The 19,379-nt window shown below is 47.0% G+C and overlaps 1 protein-coding gene and 1 non-coding gene across 2 annotated transcripts in view; both read right to left on the bottom strand.

Moving 5' to 3' along the window:
- Positions 1 to 19,379, bottom strand: part of LOC137313831 (zinc finger protein 79-like) — a 172,404-nt gene that overhangs the window by 89,458 nt on the left and 63,567 nt on the right. The window lies entirely within an intron of this gene.
- On the bottom strand, positions 10,074 to 10,158 carry trnak-uuu (transfer RNA lysine (anticodon UUU)). Its single transcript is given in 2 exon segments — positions 10,074 to 10,109; positions 10,122 to 10,158. It is a non-coding gene; the product is annotated as a tRNA-Lys (tRNA).

Genomic DNA, 19,379 nt, shown 5'->3' with positions numbered 1-19,379 from the left:
GTGCAGTCTCTCTCTCTCTCTCTATCCCTCCAAGTGACTACGGTGCGGTCTCTCTCTCTCTCTCTCTCTATCCCTCCAAATGACTACGGTGCGGTCTCTCTCTCTCTCTCTATCCCTCCAAGTGACTATGGTGCGGTCTCTCTCTCTCTCTCTCTCTCTATCCCTCCAAGTGACTATGGTGCGGTCTCTCTCTCTCTCTCTCTCTATCCCTCCAAGTGACTACGGTGCGGTCTCTCTCTCTCTCTATTCCTCCAAGTGACTACGCTGCGGTCTCTCTCTCTCTCTCTGTCCCTCCAAGTGACTACGGAGCGGTCTCTCTCTCTCTCTCTCTATCCCTCCAAGTGACTACGGTGCGGTCTCTCTCTCTCTCTCTATCCCTCCAAGTGACTACGGTGCGGTCTCTCTCTCTCTGTCTCTCTATCCCTCCAAGTGACTACGGTGCGGTCTCTCTCTCTCTCTCTCTCTATCCCTCCAAGTGACTACGGTGCGGTCTCTCTCTCTCTCTCTCTCTATCCCTCCAAGTGACTACGGTGTGGTCTCTCTCTCTCTCTGTCCCTCCAAGTGACTACGGTGCGGTGTCTCTCTCTCTCTCTCTCTATCCCTCCAAGTGACTACAGTGCGGTCTCTCTCTCTCTCTCTCTATCCCTCCAAGTGACTACAGTGCGGTCTCTCTCTCTCTCTCTATCCCTCCAAGTGACTACGGTGCGGTCTCTCTCTCTCTCTCTCTATCCCTCCAAGTGACTATGGTGCGGTCTCTCTCTCTCTCTCTCTATCCCTCCAGGTGACTACGGTGCGGTCTCTCTCTCTCTCTCTCTCCATCCCTCCAAGTGACTACGGTGTGGTCTCTCTCTCTCTCTCTATCCCTCCAAGTGACTACGCTGCGGTCTCTCTCTCTCTCTCTCTCTATCCCTCCAAGTGACTACGGTGCGGTCTCTCTCTCTCTCTCTCTCTATCCCTCCAAGTGACTACGGTGTGGTCTCTCTCTCTCTCTCTCTATCCCTCCAAGTGACTACGGTGCGGTCTCTCTCTCTCTCTCTCTCTATCCCTCCAAGTGACTACGGTGCGGTCTCTCTCTCTCTCTCTCTCTATCCCTCCAAGTGACTACGGTGCGGTCTCTCTCTCTCTCTCTCTATCCCTCCAAGTGACTACGGTGCGGTCTCTCTCTCTCTCTCTCTATCCCTCCAAGTGACTACGGTGCGGTCTCTCTCTCTCTCTCTCTCTATCCCTCCAAGTGACTACGGTGCGGTCTCTCTCTCTCTCTCTCTATCCCTCCAAGTGACTACGGTGCGGTCTCTCTCTCTCTCTCTCTCTATCCCTCCAAGTGACTATGGTGCGGTCTCTCTCTCTCTCTATCCCTCCAAGTGACTACGGTGCAGTCTCTCTCTCTCTCTATCCCTCCAAGTGACTACGGTGCGGTCTCTCTCTCTCTCTCTCTCTATCCCTCTAAATGACTACGGTGCGGTCTCTCTCTCTCTCTATCCCTCCAAGTGACTATGGTGCGGTCTCTCTCTCTCTCTCTCTGTCCCTCCAAGTGACTATGGTGCGGTCTCTCTCTCTCTCTCCCTATCCCTCCAAGTGACTACGGTGCGGTCTCTCTCTCTCTCTCTCTCTCTCTGTCCCTCCAAGTGACTACGGTGCGGTCTCTCTCTCTCTCTCTCTCTCTATCCCTCCAAGTGACTATGGTGCGGTCTCTCTCTCTCTCTCTCTGTCCCTCCAAGTGACTACGGTGCGGTCTCTCTCTCTCTCTATCCCTCCAAGTGACTATGGTGCAGTCTCTCTCTCTCTCTCTCTATCCCTCCAAGTGACTACGGTGCGGTCTCTCTCTCTCTCTCTCTCTCTATCCCTCCAAGTGACTACGGTGCGGTCTGTCTCTCTCTCTCTCCCTCCAAGTGACTATGGTGCGGTCTCTCTCTCTCCCTCTATCCCTCCAAGTGACTACGGTGCGGTCTCTCTCTCTCTCTCTCTATCCCTCCAAGTGACTACGGTGCGGTCTCTCTCTCTCTCTCTCTATCCCTCCAAGTGACTACGGTGCGGTCTGTCTCTCTCTCTCTCCCTCCAAGTGACTATGGTGCGGTCTCTCTCTCTCTCTCTATCCCTCCAAGTGACTACGCTGCGGTCTCTCTCTCTCTCTCTCTCTGTCCCTCCAAGTGACTACGGTGCGGTCTCTCTCTCTCTCTCTATCCCTCCAAGTGACTACAGTGCGGTCTCTCTCTCTCTCTCTCTATCCCTCCAAGTGACTACGGTGCGGTCTCTCTCTCTCTCTCTATCCCTCCAAGTGACTATGGTGCGGTCTCTCTCTCTCTCTCTCTCTCTATCCCTCCAAGTGACTACGGTGCAGTCTCTCTCTCTCTCTCTATCCCTCCAAGTGACTACGGTGCGGTCTCTCTCTCTCTCTCTCTCTCTCTATCCCTCCAAATGACTACGGTGCGGTCTCTCTCTCTCTCTCTCTATCCCTCCAAGTGACTATGGTGCGGTCTCTCTCTCTCTCTCTCTCTATCCCTCCAAGTGACTACGGTGCGGTCTCTCTCTCTCTCTCTCTATCCCTCCAAGTGACTACGGTGCGGTCTGTCTCTCTCTCTCTCCCTCCAAGTGACTATGGTGCGGTCTCTCTCTCTCCCTCTATCCCTCCAAGTGACTACGGTGCGGTCTCTCTCTCTCTCTCTATCCCTCCAAGTGACTACGGTGCGGTCTCTCTCTCTCTCTCTCTCTCTATCCCTCCAAGTGACTACGGTGCGGTCTGTCTCTCTCTCTCTCCCTCCAAGTGACTATGGTGCGGTCTCTCTCTCTCTCTCTATCCCTCCAAGTGACTACGGTGCGGTCTCTCTCTCTCTCTCTCCATCCCTCCAAGTGACTACGGTGCGGTCTCTCTCTCTCTCTCTCTATCCCTCCAAGTGACTACAGTGCGGTCTCTCTCTCTCTCTATCCCTCCAAGTGACTATGGTGCGGTCTCTCTCTCTCTCTCTCTCTATCCCTCCAAGTGACTACGGTGCGGTCTGTCTCTCTCTCTCTCCCTCCAAGTGACTATGGTGCGGTCTCTCTCTCTCTCACTCCAAGTGACTACGGTGCGGTCTCTCTCTCTCTCTCTCCATCCCTCCAAGTGACTACGGTGCGGTCTCTCTCTCTCTCTCTCTCTCTATCCCTCCAAGTGACTACAGTGCGGTCTCTCTCTCTCTCTCTCTATCCCTCCAAGTGACTACGGTGCGGTCTCTCTCTCTCTCTTGCTGTGATCTGTTGACTGAAAAGTTCTCTTCTTCCTTGCCAGAATCTTGTGCACCTTCCTCAGCTTTTGAGGTCTCTTCTTATTCCCTTTTTCAGTTTATGAGCAGTTCACTCTCACATCATCATCTCTCAGCCTGACCATTATTCATGTCTCTCAACCTTCAGAAGTTACATTCCAAGCATAACTCCTGGTCCCATCCGTGCATTGTTGTTACAGACTTAACAGAACCTTATTTAGAGTTTACATTGCCAGCCTTCACAGAACCGTTTGTATAAACAGACTTCTACTGACTGGCTTGTGGAGGCTCGAGATGGAGAGGCCTGAGCCTGCGTGACTCCTTGATTTAATGAACCTTCAGTCCCTTTATCTCCATGTCTTTTAGACATTATGCTATTACAGCACATTCCTCCCTTAGGTCTGTTAATTCCCACTTTACTGTTGTCAGCATCCTTTTAGTTTTAACTGCAAACTTGACTATAATAACCATCATGCATCCTTCTCGGCCCACTTTCTTATTGAATACACGTTACATGTTTCATTCTATATTAATACACAGTACAGTTTACATTTATAGATACAAAGATTCACAGCACATTTTGTTCTACTTCTACTATTGATTATAATTATACTAAATTCTATCTGTTAATGGGTTAATCCTTACACGTTGTTCTTCCTGACTCTAAACACCGTAGTTCAGTCCTGGATGGGATTAACTGCAGAATCCAACCCCTGCAGTCACTTGTGAACTCGCTGGTGTCTCAGCACATGTGATGACTGAGTGAATCCCTTCCCACACACGGAGCAGGTGAACAGTCTCTGCACAATGTGCGTGAGTTGATGTGTCAGCAGTTCATTTCTGCTTTCAAAGCTGTTCTCAAAGTTACTGCATTAAAAGGTCACTCAATAGTGTGAACAAGTTGATATCTCAGAAGGTGGGATGAATTCGTGAATCCCTTCCCACACACGGAGCAGGTGAACAGTCTCTCCCCAGTGTCAGTGTGTTGGTGTTTCAGATCATTTGTTTTAAATCCCTTCTCACATTCAGAATATTTCAGAGGTCTCTTATCAGTGTGAACTCGCTGGTGTCTCAGCAGGTGTGATGACCGAGTAAATCTCTTCTTACACAGGGAGCAGGTGAACGGCCTCTCCCTGGCGGGAGTGTGTCGATGTCTTCACAATTTGTATCTGTATTTAGAGCTCTTCGTGCAGTCAGAACATTAAAAAGGTCTCTCCCCAGTGTGAACAAGTTGGTGTGTCAGCAGTTTGGATGAAATAGTGAATCCCTTCCCTCACACGGAGCAGGTGAGCGGCCTCTCCCCAGTGTGAGTGCGTTGGTGTGTCAGCAGATTCCTTTTGCTTTTAAACCTCTTCTCACAGTCAGAACATTTAAAAGGTCTCTCATCGGAGTGAACTCGCTGGTGTCTCAGCAGGGTGGAAGAATGAGTGAATTTCTTCCCACACACGGAGCAGGAGAACGGCCTCTCCCCAGTGTGAATGCGTCGATGAGTTTCCAGCTCTGAAGGGTAATTGAATCCCTTCCCACAGTCCCCACATTTCCACGGTTTCTCCATGGTCCGGGTGTCCTTGTGTCTCTCCAGGTTTGACGATCAGTTGAAGCCTCGTCCACACACAGAACACGTGCACGGTTTCTCCCCGCTGTGAATGGTGCGATGTTTTTTCTGGCTGTGTAACTGGTTAAAGCTCTTTCCACAGTCAGTGCACTGGAACACTCTCACTCGGGTGTGTGTGTCTCGGTGCTTTCCCACTCACACTGATGTTTGAAATCTTCTCCCACAGTTAGAACAGACAAACATTTCTCCTTCCACATTCAAAGGCCGATGATATTCAGGTCCTGATGAATCGAGTGACTCTGTCAGATCTTGGCGTGCTGTTTGGTTTGAGTTTCCCTCTGCAAATCCTCCCCATCTAATACCCTATAAAGGAGTTTATAAAAGTCATCACTGTAAGTACAGGGTAGAAATTCAGAACAGACAATTCTAGTTTCTACAAAACCTTCTTTCCTCTCTTGTGCCTCAAAGCTGTAAATCCCCATCCCACACAATCTCCCTCTTCCCTGTGCTGAAATCCAAACTCATCACATCATCTTTCAGTGGCCCGAAACCATGAGTGAAAGGGTGAGAGAGTGAGTGTGAGAGTGAATGTGAGAGAGTGAATGTGAGAGAGTGAATGTGAGAGAGTGAATGTGAGACAGTGAATGTGAGAGAGTGAGTGTGAGAGAGTGAATGTGAGAGAGTGAATGTGAGAGAGTGAATGTGAGAGAGTGAATGTGAGTGTGAGAGAGAGAGTGTGAGTGAATGTGAGAGTGTGAATGTGAGAGTGAGAGTGAGAGTGTGAATGTGAGAGAGTGAGTGTGAGTGAGTGAATGTGAGAGAGTGAATGTGAGTGTGAGAGAGAGAGTGTGAGTGAATGTGAGAGTGTGAATGTGAGAGTGAGAGTGAGAGTGTGAATGTGAGAGAGTGAGTGTGAGTGAGTGTGTGAGTGAATGTGAGAGTGAATGTGAGTGAATGTGAGTGAGTGAGAGAGTGTGAGATAGTGAATGTGAGAGTGAATGTGTGTGAATGTGAGTGAGTATGAAAGAGTGAACGTGAGGGAGGGAGTGAGTGTGAGAGAGTGAGTGAGAGAGTGTGAGTACAGCAGTGGGCTCGGTGTGGAGAATGAAGTGGGGCAGGTGGAGCATGTTTCAGTGGGGCAGCAGTGATCATAATCTCATTAGGTTTAGAATATTTATGGAAAAGGACAGGGGACAGTCAAATGTGAAAATTCTGAACTGGAGGAGGGCAAATTCCAGTGAGTTAAAAAGGGATCTTGTCCAGGTGAATTGGAATCAAAAATTGTCAGGCAGAACAGTAATTGAACAGTGGGAGGCCTTCAAGGAGGAGTGGGTTTGGGTACAGAGTAGACAGATTCCCACGAGGAGGAAAGGAACAGCATCCAAAGCTCGAGCTCGGATGAATAAAGATATAGAGATCACCATTTCTCCTTCATTTACAGACGATCACTGACCGATCATCATTTCTCCTTCATTTACAGACATTCCCTGACCGATTACCGTTTCTCCTTCATTTAAAGACGTTCCCTGACTGATCATCATTTCTGCTTCATTTGTAGACGCTCCCTGACCAATCACATATCGCCTTCATTTACAGATGCTCCCTGACCAATCACATTTCTCCGTCATTTACAGACGCTCCCTGACCGATCACCAGTCCTTCAATTACAGACACTCCCTGACCGATCGCCATTTCTCCTTCAATTACAGACGCTCCCTGACCGATCGGCATTTCTCCTTCAATTACAGATGCTCCCTGACTGATCACCATTTCTCCTTCATTTACAGATGCTCCCTGACTGATCACTATTTCTCCTTCATTTACAGACGCTCCCTGACCGATCACCATTTCTCCTTCATTTACAGACGCTCCCTGACCGATCACCATTTCTCCTTCATGTGCACACTCCCTGACCGATCTCCATTTCTCCTTCAATTACAGATGCTCCCTGACCGATCTCCATTTCTCCTTTAATTACAGACGCTCCCTGACTGATCACCATTTCTCCTTCATTTACAGACGCTCCCTGACCGATCACCATTTCTCCTTCATTTACAGACACTCCCTGACCGATCTCCATTTCTCCTTCAATTACAGATGCTCCCTGACCGATCACCATTTCTGCTTCATTTACAGACGCTCCCTGACCGATCACCATTGCCCCTTCATTTACAAACGCTCCCTGACCCATCACCATTTCTCCTTCATTTACAGACGCTCCCTGACCGATCACCATTTCTCCTTCATTTACAGACGCTCCCTGACCGATCACCATTTCTCCTTCATTTACAGACGCTCCCTGACCGATCACCATTACTCCTTCATTTACAGACGCTCCCTGACCGATCACCATTTCCCCTTCATTTACAGACGCTCCCTGACCGACCACTATTTCTCCTTCATTTACAGACGCTCCCTGACCGATCCCCATTTCTCCTTCAATTGCAGACGCTCCCTGACCGATCCCCATTTCCCCTTCATTTCCCGGCGGGTAGTGAGGGGGGGATAATGTTCACTGTTTTATATTCGGGTCTGGGGCCGCACTCGGGGTTTGTAAAGCCTGAGCCTGGGCCTGAGCCCGGACCCGGGCCCCGGGGTTTATTGAGCCTCTTGCTCCGATCCTCTGACCTGCACCGAACGCGCTCCTCCCGCAGCCTCGACTGGCCACGCATGCTCAGGACACACTGACCGGTAATGAGGCACTACTGCGCCTGCGCGCTGGGCTCCACTGATTCAGATAGGGCACAATCTGAACCGCGCTGCATGCTGGGTGATACATCCGCCATTGATGATCGTAATATCAGGACGAAAAGCAAAGACATCAGAAGCAGGGAGAGCGCGTTTGGACCAAGGATAATAAAATAAACTGAAACCCCAGCGCTTCGAGCCATTAAAACCGGCACAAGCACACAGCATAGAAGTCCCCCCTCCACCCCGAATTTGGTGAACTCCAGAAAAAAAATTTTCAGTGACTTTTATTAATTTCGTTTTATTAAATGTTGCAACTGAAGGGTTCAATTAATTTTTATTTTCCAAATGCACCTCGGGACCGCCAGTCTCACCATTAATCCCGCCCTGGCGATTAAGGAGAGTTCCGGACCAATAGGAGGAGCGGAAATTTATAGGCATTTCATCTCACTCGTGGGGTGTTGCAGGGATCAGTACTGTGGCCTCAATTATTTACAATGTATATCAATGATGTGGATGAAGGAACAAAGTGTCTTGTGGCCAGATTTGCTGATGGTACAAAGATAGGTGGAAAAGCAAGTTGCAATGAGGACACAACGTGTCTGCGAAGGGATATTGACAGGTTAAGCGAATGGGCAAAAAATTGGCAGATGGAATATAATGTGGGAAAATGTGAAGTCATTCACTTTGGGAGGAAAAAAATATTTTGCTTTTTTATTTGAATGGAGAAATACTACAAAATGCTGCAGTACGGAGGGATTTGGGTTTCCTCGTGCAAGAAAGACAAAATTCAACATACAGGTGCAGCAGGTAATCCGGAAGGCAAACGGAATATTGGCTTTAATGTCTAGGGGGATGGAGCACAAAAGCAGTGAAGTCATGCTACAAATGTGCAGGGTGCTGGAAATGTACAGGAACCTAAAGCAATTAAGATTAGTAAAGAAAAAGTACTGGAGGAATTAATGGGACTAAAAGCTGACAAATTCTTTGGACCTGATGGCCGACATCCTTGGGTTTAAAAAGAGGTGGCTGCAGAGAAAGTGGATGCACTGGTTTTATCTTCCAGAGTTCCCATGATACGAGAAAGGTCCCCATGGATTGGAAGGTACCAAATGTAACCCCGTTATTCAAGAAAGAGGGAGAGAGAAAACAGGGAACTACAGAACCTTTAGCCTGACAATAGTAGGAGGGAAATTGCGAGAATCTATTACTAGGGACGTGGTAACAGGGCACTTAGAAAATCATAATATGATTAGGCACATGCAACACGGTTTTATGAAAGGGAAATCGTGTTTGACAAATCTATTTGAGGTTTTGAGGGTGTTGATAGCAGGGTAGATAAGGGAGAACCAGTGGATGTAGAATATTTGGATTTTCAAAAGGCATTCGATAAGGTGCCACACAAAAGTTTGTTGAACAAGATTAGGGTTCATGGGATTCTGGGTAATATATTAACATGGATTGGGGATTTGATGACGTAGAGAAAACAGAAAGTTGGAATAAACAGTTCATTTTCGGGTTGGCAGGTTGTAACTAGTGGGGTGCCGTGAAGATCAGTGCTTGGGCCTCAGATATTTACAATCTATATTAATGACTTAGATGAGGAACCGAGTGTAATGTATCCAAGTTTGCTGACGATACAAAACTGGGTGGGAAAGTAAGCTGTGAGGAGGACGCAAAGAGGATGCAAAGTGATACAGACAGGTTAAGTGAGTGGGCTAGAAGTTGGCAAATGAAGTATAAAGTGGGGAAATGTGAGGTTATTAACTTTGGTAGGAAGAATAGAAAAGCAGAATATCTTTTAAAAGGTGAGAGAGTATGAAATGTTGGTGTTCAGAGGGATTTGTGTGTCCTTGTACACGGATCACAGAAAGTTAACATGCAGATGCAGCAAGCAATTAGGAAAGCAAATGGTGTGTTGGCCTTTATTGCGAGGTGGTTGGAGTACAAGGAAAAGGAAGTCTTGCTGTAATTATATAGGGCTTTGGTGAGACCACATCTGGAGTACTGTGTACAGTTTTGATCTCCTTACCTGCAGAACGATACACTTGCCTTAGAGTGGGTGCAACAAAGGTTCACTAGATTGATTCCTGGGATAAGAGGGTTGTCCTGTGAGGAGAGATTGAGCAGAATGGGCCTATATTCTCTGGAGTTTACAATAATGAGGTGTTCTCATTGAAACATGTAAAATTCTTAGAGGGCTCGACAGGGTAGATGCTGGGATGCTGTTTCCCCGAGCTGGAGAGTCCACAACTAATGGTTATAATCTCAAGATAAGGGGCCGGCCATTTGGTACAGAGATGAGGAATAATTTCTTCACTGAGAGGGTTGTGAACCATTGGAATTCTCCACCCCAGAGGGCTGTGGATGCTGAGCCATTGAATAGATTCAAAACTGAGGTAGATAGAATTTTGGACACGAAGGAACTCAAGGGATATGGGGATAGGTCGGGAAAGTGGATTTGAGGCCGAAGATCAGCGATGACGTTATCAAATGGCGGAGCAGGCTCGAGGGACTGAATGGCCAATTCTTGCTCCTTTCGCTGATGTTGGTCCGCTGGAAAAGCAGAACTTGCCAGCTGTTTTAAAACTTTTAGCCTTAACAGGGACTTGAACCCTGGATCCTCAGATCACCACCTGTTTTAAAAGTCTGATGCTCTACCGACTGAGCTATCCAGGCTCGCTGTTGGATTGGTTTCCATCATACAGATTCATGGTGGGACTCTGAATTATCCCTGTCGATGGAGAAGAAGGGGAGAATTCCTTTTTACAATTTTCAGCAACGTGTTGAGGAGAATCCTTGTTTCTGTTGAACATGATGTAAGAAACATGGACAGAGAACTCGTGATTTTACAATTCTTCTTGTTTGTACAAAATTTCTTGTCATTCGTTCGCAGCAATTAAAAAAAACACTTTACCCAATGGCTCAAAAGCTGAACTTGTTCCACACGGGAGATGGAAAAGGCCTCTCGACATTTCAGCCGATCAACAATTGAAAGCTGAATAATTTCACCCGTTACACCGTGACACCAGGCAGCAGATTTGCCTCCCGAATTTTCCCTACACGACACTTCAAACCGATGAATCCCTGCTTCACGGAAAGAAGAATTGTGTTTTTGGTTCTTTAGATTTAAAGATGTCGTGCCGGCCGCTTTACCATTTCAGCTCTCGCCAATCGCCCCCTCTCCCTCCTATAAACAAATAAACTCTCACCTGCTATTGCAAGACGGGAGGACAGAGGAGCCTCAGTGCCCACATGGGGACATGAAGAAGTCGATGTGTTATGGAACCGGTTGTACCTTGAACTCCGGTCAAAATGTTTAGAAGGTTCAACTACTTTAGATGGCGCTGAAACTCACAACCCCAGCATTTCTCGAGTGTATAATTATTGTAGAAATAACGCGCGCTGACCGATTGCTCCACTGGAGCCGCGCACGGTCTGTGTCCCCAGTGCTCCCATCAAACAGCTTCATCATCGGTCTCTCAATTATCGCTTCCTGATCTTTCCCACACAGAAGCCTCCAACCAAGAGGCGATTCGTTGAACATCAGCAGTGATCTTTAAAAGCCGTGGAATCTGAAACAAAACCCCAGACAATAAAAGTTCTTAATTATATTATTAGTGACTTAAGGACAATTATTTTCATGGTACTTTAAGGAGGATTTGGGCAAAGTGGGAGCTGAAATTATGAAACTCTCTCTGGGCTGTCGGTGATTGAAGAGATGGGCGTTATTTCATTTGAAAACCGAGGCTCGGAACTTCCTGATGATGAAGTGTGAGAGAAGATTGTGGTTAGTCGCAGTTGCCGGGGAGATCGGGAGGAGAGGGAGAAAAGTCAAAGTCACAGCTGTGACAGCTCAAGTGCTCTGCTTATCTGTAATATTTAGACAGTAATGTACAGCACAGGACAAACCAGTTTAGAATGTGACCGTGACACGTAAATGTGACGACACGTTCTTGTTTCTGGGCTCATTGAGGTCGGGGTATAATTCTCGATGCGAGGTTCATATCCCGGCGAATCCCTAATTTAGCCCGGGACTTTTGATCTTGATCTGCGGTTCAAACTTTTGCAAAGAGGGAAAGGAAGTCCCCAAATCACTCCACCTGAATCTCAAGCGCTTTCGGAAGAAATTCAGTTCAAACAATCAGGACTTTCAAGGCACCTCAATGACCTGCACTTTCATTGATCGAGCTTTCTTTGCAATTACATTCGACCTTGAAACCGCTCTGGTCTTTCATCTCACTGAAGTAGAGTGTGGCCGCTCTGTATCTGTGAGCATGTCGGTGACGAGGTTCGCTCTGATATTGGTCGCTTTCAATTTTTAAAAATTTCACCAAGCTCAGGGAAAAGAAACCGAGAATCGAATTGTCCCTGTAAGTGATGAATTGAAGGGATTGGTGCTCCAAGCAGATCTGGAAAATGCGCAGTGCGGTCGCTCAGGAATTCCAAATCCACCCTCTCACCACTCGGCGATCATATTAACTGAGCTTTACTCTGGCCCAGTGTCACCGCGCTGAAATCGAGTATTTCTCCGGCACGTTTCTCTTAACTTCACAGTTGCTGGTTTAAGAGTGAAGACCGGCTCGTTGGATTTTCACTCCTGCAAGTTTCAACCATTCATTTTGGACTGGATGGAGACAACTGTTCTATTGGTCACTGCAATCAAAAAGTTCAGCTCAATGAGTTACTGGTTCAGTGGGTGAATTCTTCACCTGTCTCGGTGGTGCTATCGGTTGGTGCAAAAGTTTGATGGTTCGAGCCCTAATTTCATTTTCCCTCAGGATTCATCGCCTCAAAGTTCCAGGGTTTCAATGTGTGTTTTGTCTGCAAGAAAATGTACCGTGATCATTGCCGGCTGAGCAGGGCTGATATTCCACCATTTACCCTGTTGTCGGAGAGCAGGCACATGAATCATATAAAGGAATGGAACATTGGCTTCACGGAAATCACAATTCATAACCCATTTATTTTAAACGGGTTTATTTTAAATGAGTTAACACCAGCCTTAAATGGTAGACTCAGGACTGTCACACAAACAGGTTAAATCTTCATAGAATAATTACCACGGTCATTTTTAGACTGGATGCCTCACGGTGACTTTTCTGTCAGTGAAGAGAGACGAGAAAGACCAAAGTGCCGTTTGCCCCTCTCAGTGTGGCCCTGAAGGACTGTGTCCAGGCTGAAGTTCTGTTCCCACCGGACGATCCTCCCCCCAGATTGTCCTTTCTGAGCTCCAGTCAGGTGATGCTAAACACTCAGGTGGGAAAGACCAAAATCTACAACAAGGGTTTAAAACAAAGCTGATTTATTTAACAGATATCCAGAATATTAAACTCCAGCCCAGTTATAGGGCTTATTAACATCAGGAGAAACAAACCCCAACTGTCAGAATGAACATGGTTCAGTCCTGGATGGGATTAACAGCAGAATCCAACTCCTGTCGTCACTTTTGAACTCCCTGGTGTCTCAGTACGTGTGATGACTGAGTGAATCCCTTCCCACACACGGAATCATAGAATCAGAGAATGCTACAGCACAGAAGGAAGCCATTCGGCCCATCGTGTCTGTGCCGGCCGAAAAAGAGCTATCCAGCTTAATCCCACTTTCCAGGGCTTGGTCCGTAGCCCTGTAGGTTACGGCACTTCAAATGCACATCCATGTACTTTTGAAATGAGTTGAGGTTTTCTGCCTCGACCACCCTTTCAGACAGTGAGTTCCAGACCCCGACCACCCTGTCCGCTTCTGTGTATCCTCGAACTTTATCACTGCTATCCGGAGGTCGAGGAGACAACCATTCGCTCCTCTATGACATAAATCGTGAATTATACCCTGACCCCGACGAGCCCAGAAACAAGAACGTGTCCTTAAATTAAAGTGTTACAGACACATTCTATGAGAGGTCTGTCTGTGCGATGAAATGGTGTTTTTGAACAGTCATTCTGATATCGGTTTCCTCCTCAAACCTGAACAAATACCAATTCCAAAGTGTGACTTTGTCGCTGAATTCCACAAATTAGGTAAAAATAATAAGTAACACAAGGCACTGCGGGGAGTTGAACCCAGGATCGCCTGTTTACAAGACAGATGCTTTAACCAACTAAACCACAGCACCAATTCACAGCACCTGTTCCCCACCTCGTCTCACTAATATCGATCAGTGACACGTTACTGTCTGTTCGAGGCACAGACCGTTTTATCTTTGTCTATTTCCCTTGTCCGTTTACCTGTGCATCCTGATACTGCCTGCATTTCTCGCTGTGTTTATCTTTGTGTATCCATCAGTGCGTTGATACACCGATGATTAAGTGTGCTTGTGTTTGTTACATTAAATAAATTCGGGGTTCAGACAATTCTCGCTCTGACATTGGAGAACTATTGAGCTGAACTTTACAGCGAAGTCTTGTTTATTGTGGTGCTGAAACGAAAAAACCGAAGAGGTCCAAAAAGGGAAAAGGAGAAAAAACTTGTGAAGGAAAATAACGACAACAATCAAGGTATTTACAGGTATATTAAGAGAAAAAAGGGTGACTAAGAGTAATGTGGGCCCCTTAAAGACAGATGGAGGTGATATTGTAATTGAAAATCAGGAAATGGCAGAGTTGCTAAATATTTACTTTGCATCGGTCTTCAGAGAAAAGGATGAGGCGAACATAGCAGAGACAGGAGGAAAACTGTAAATAAATCAAGGGGATTCAGTGTAAATAAAATAATGGCAATGGAGAAAATAATGAGATTAAAGATTGTCAAATCTCCAGGACCTGATGTTTACCATCCCAGGGGAATAAGAGGAATAGGTAAGGAACTTGTACATGCTTACTCATGATCGATCAAAACTCTCTTGATTCAGGAATTGTTGCTTTAATTGAAACATTGTCCATGTCACTCCATTATTTCGGATGGGTCGGAGAGATAAAGTTGGAAATTCTAGGCCTATCAGTCTGACGCCTGTTGTGGGGAAGTTACCAGTATCCGTTATTGGGGAAAGAATGACTGAGCACTTGGATAAATATGGAGTAATCAGAGAGAGCCAGCATGGATTTGTAAAGGGGAAGTCAAGTCTAACAAAGCTCGTTGAACTTTTTGAAGATGTAACTAACGTGCTCGATAATGGAGTGTCTCTGGGTGTTAGATGGACATTGACTTCCAAAGGCATCCAATAAGGGACCACATAAGAGACTGTCAACAAAAATTAGAGTGCGTGGAATTTAAGGCAACCTATTGAAATGGGTCGGGAGTTGGTTAGAAGGTGGGAGGCAGAGGCCCGGGATAATAAGGGATGTACTCAAATTGGCCGGATGTGATTAGTTCTGGAGCATCAGCTTTTTCCGATATGTATAAATGACGGAGATGAAGGAATAGAGAGCCGAACACTCACGTTTGTCGCTGACATCGAGTTAGGAGGCGCAGTGAGTAGTGTAGATGGGAGCATAAAGTTACAAAGGGAAATTGATAGATTCAGTGAGTTGGTAAAACTGTGTCAGATGGAGCTTACATAGAATTACATCGAATGTACATCACAGAAACAGGCAATTCGGCCCAACTAGACTATACCGGTGTTTATGCTGCAGACGAGCCTCCTCCAACCCCTCTTCATCTAACCCTATGAGCAAACTCTAATATTCCCTTCTCCTCTATGTGCTTATCCAGCTTCCCCGTAAATGCATCCATTCTATTCGCCTTAACTACTCCTTGTGGTGGTGAGTTGAACATTCTAACGCCTCTCTGGGTAAGTCTGTTTCTCTTGAATGCCAGATTGGATACATTAGTGACTGTATTAATGTTTCAGAAGATGGGATGATCGAGTGAATCTCTTCCCACACACGGAGCAGGTGAACAGTCTCTCCCCAGTGTGAGTGCATCGATGTCTCAGCAGTTCGTTTCTGATTTTAAATCTCTTCCCACAGTCAGAACATTTAAAGGTCTCTCAGTGTGAACTCGCTGGTGTGTCAGAAGGAGGGATGACCGAGTGAATCTCTCCTTACACACGGAGCAGGTGAACGGCCTCTCCCCAGTGTGAACTCGCTGGTGTCTCAGCAGGTTGGATGACTGAATGAATCTCTTCCCACACACAGAGCAGGAGAATGGCCTCTCCCCAGTGTGGGAGCATTGGTGCATCAGCAGGGTGGATGACCGAGTGAATCCCTTCCCACACGCAGAGCAGGTGAACGGCCTCTCCCCAGTGTGGGTGCGTTGGTGCATCAGCAGGGTGGATGACCGAGTGAATCCCTTCCCACACGCAGAGCAGGTGAACGGTCTCTCCCCAGTGTGAGTGCGTTGGTGTGTCAGCAGATGAATTTTGCTTTTAAATCTCTTCTCACAGTCAGAACATTTAAAAGGTCTCTCATCGGAGTGCACTCGCTGGTGTGACAGAAGGTGTGATGACCGAGTGAATCTCTTCCCACACGCAGAGCAGGTGAACGGCCTCTCCCCAGTGTGAACTCGCTGGTGTCTCAGCAGGTTGGATGCCCAAGTGAATTCCTTCCCACAAGCAGAGCAGGTGAACGGCCCCTCTCCAGTGTGAGTGCGTTGGTGTGTCAGCAGATGAATTTTGCTTTTAAATCTCTTCTCACAGTCAGAACATTTAAAAGGTCTCTCATCAGAGTGAACTCGCTGGTGTGACAGAAGGTGTGATGACCGATTGAATCCCTTCCCACACACGGAGCAGGTGAACGGCCTCTCCCCAGTGTGAGTGCGTTGGTGTTTCAGCAGGTTACTTTTGCATTCAAACCTCTTCTCACAGTCAGAACATTTAAAAGGTCTCTCCCCAGTGTGAACTCGCTGGTGTGTCAGGAGGCCGGATGACTGACTGAATCCCTTCCCACACACGGAGCAGGTGAACGGCCTCTCCCCAGTGTGACGGCGTCGATGAGTTTCCAGCTGTGACGGGTAATTGAATCCCTTCCCACAATCCCCACATTTCCACGGTTTCTCCATGGTCTGGGTGTCCTTGTGTCTCTCCAGGTTGGACGATCAGTTGAAACCTCGTCCCCACACAGAACACGTGTACGGTTTCTCCCAACTGTGAATGGTGTGATGTTTTTTCTGGCTGTGTAACTGGTTAAAGCTCTTTCCACAGTCAGTGCACTGGAACACTCTCACTCGGGTGTGTGTGTCTCGTTGCTTTTCCACTCACACTGATGTTTGAAACCTTCTCCCATGGATAGAACAGACAAACATTTCTCCTTCCACATTCAAAGGCCGATGATATTCAGGTCCTGATGAATCGAGTGACTCTGTCAGATCTTGATGTGATCTTTGGTTTGAGTTTCCCTCTGCAAATCCTCCCCTGTAAAAGGAGTTCATAAAAGTTATCAATGTAAGTACAGGATAGAAATTCAGATCAGACAACTCTACTTTCTATGGAACATTATTTCCTCTATCATTCCTCAAAGCTGTAAATCCCCGTCCCACACACTCTCCCTCCTCCCTGTGCTGAAATCCAAACCCATCGCATCATCTTTCAGTGGCCCGAATCCATGAGTGAAAGGGTGAGAGAGGAATGTGAGAGTGAGTGTGAGAGAGTGTGAGAGTGAGTGTGAGAGAGTGTGAGAGAGTGAATGTGAGTACAGCACTGGGCTCGGTGTGGAGAATGAAGTGGGGCAGGTGGAGCATGTTTCAGTGGGGCAGCAGTGATCATAATCTCATTAGGTTTAGAACAGTTATGGAAAAGGACAGGGGACAGTCAAATGTGAAAATTCTTAACTGGAGGAGGGCTAATTCCAGTGAGTTAATAAGGGATCTTGTCCAGGTGGATTGGAATCAAAAATTGTCAGGCAGAACAGTAATTGAACAGTGGGAGGCCTTCAAGGAGGAGTTGGTTTGGGTACAGAGTAGACAGATTCCCACGAGGTGGAAAGGAACAGCATCCAAAGCTCGAGCTCCCTGGATGACTGAAGATATAGAGATCACCATTTCTCCTTCATTTACAGACGCTCCCTGACCGATCACCATTTCTCCTTCATTTACAGACTCTTCCTGACCGATCACCATTTCTCCTTCATTTACAGACGCTCCCTGACCGATCACCATTTCTCCTTCATTTACAGACTCTCCCTGACCGATCACCATTTCTCCTTCATTTACAGACTCTCCCTGACCGATCACCATTTCTCCTTCATTTACAGACGCTCCCTGACCGATCACCATTTCTCCTTCATTTACAGACACTCCCTGACCGATCACCATTTCTCCTTCATTTACAGACGCTCCCTGACCGATCCCCATTTCCCCTTCATTTCCCGGCGGGTAGTGAGGGGGGGATAATGTTCACTGTTTTATATTCGGGTCTGGGGCCGCACTCGGGGTTTGTAAAGCCTGAGCCTGGGCCTGAGCCCGGACCCGGGCCCCGGGGTTTATTGAGCCTCTTGCTCCGATCCTCTGACCTGCACCGAACGCGCTCCTCCCGCAGCCTCGACTGGCCGCGCATGCTCAGGACACACTGACCGATAATGAGTCACTACTGCGCCTGCGCACTGGGCTCCACTGATTCAGATAGGGCACAATCTGAACCGCGCTGCATGCTGGGTGATGCAGCCGCCATTGATGATCTTAATATCAGGCTGGAAAACAAAGACATTGGAAGCAGGAAGAGCGCGTTTGGAACAAAGATGATAAAATAAACTGAAAGCCCAGCTCTTCGTGTGATTTAAATCGGCACAAACACACAGCGCAGACGCTCCACCACTTTGGTGAACTCCAGAAAATATTTCAGCATGGCTTTATGAAGGGGAAGTCATGTCTGACAAATTTGCTTGAGTTCTTCGAGGATATAACCTATAGGGTGGATAAAGGGGAACCAGTGGACATAGTGTATTTAGACTTCCAGAAGGCATTCGACAAGGTGCCACATAAAAGATTATTACTTAAGATAAAAAATCACGGGATTGGGGGTAATATTCTGGCATGGGTGGAGGATTGGTTATCGAACAGGAAGCAGAGAGTTGGGATAAATGGTTCATTTTCGGACTGGCAACCGGTAACCAGTGGTGTTCCACAGGGGTCGGTGCTGGGTCCCCAACTCTTTACAATCTATATTAACGATTTGGAGGAGGGGACCGAGTGCAACATATCAAAATTTGCAGATGATACAAAGATGGGAGGGAAAGTAGAGAGTGAGGAGGACATAAAAAACCTGCAAGGGGATATAGACAGGCTGGGTGAGTGGGCGGAGATTTGGCAGATGCAATATAATATTGGAAAATGTGAGGTTATGCACTTTGGCAGGAAAAATCAGAGAGCAAGTTATTATCTTAATGGCGAGAGACTGGAAAGTACTGCAGTACAAAGGGATCTGGGGGTCCTAGTGCAAGAAAATCAAAAAGTTGGTATGCAGGTGCAGCAGGTGATCAAGAAAGCCAACGGAATGTTGGCTTTTATTGCTAGGGGGATAGAATATAAAAACAAGGAGGTATTGCTGCAGTTATATAAGGTATTGGTGAGACCGCACCTGGAATACTGCATACAGTTTTGGTCTCCATACTTAAGAAAAGACATACTTGCTCTCGAGGCAGTACAAAGAAGGTTCACTCGGTTAATCCCGGGGATGAGGGGGCGGACATATGAGGAGAGGTTGAGTAGATTGGGACTCTACTCATTGGAGTTCAGAAGAATGAGAGGCGATCTTATTGAAACATATAAGATTGTGAAGGGTCTTGATCGGGTGGATGCAGTAAGGATGTTCCCAAAGATGGGTGAAACTAGAACTAGGGGGCATAATCTTAGAATAAGGGGCTGCTCTTTCAAAACTGAGATGAGGAGAAACTTCTTCACTCAGAGGGTGGTAGGTCTGTGGAATTTGCTGCCCCAGGAAGCTGTGGAAGCTACATCATTAGATAAATTTAAAACAGAAATAGACAGTTTCCTAGAAGTAAAGGGAATTAGGGGTTATGGGGAGCGGGCAG

The sequence above is a fragment of the Heptranchias perlo genome, unplaced genomic scaffold, assembly GCF_035084215.1.
Source record: "Heptranchias perlo isolate sHepPer1 unplaced genomic scaffold, sHepPer1.hap1 HAP1_SCAFFOLD_487, whole genome shotgun sequence".
Taxonomy (NCBI): Eukaryota; Metazoa; Chordata; class Chondrichthyes; order Hexanchiformes; family Hexanchidae; genus Heptranchias; species Heptranchias perlo.
The sequence above is the reverse complement of the archived record's forward strand: the minus strand, read 5'-3'. Positions and strand labels throughout refer to the sequence as shown.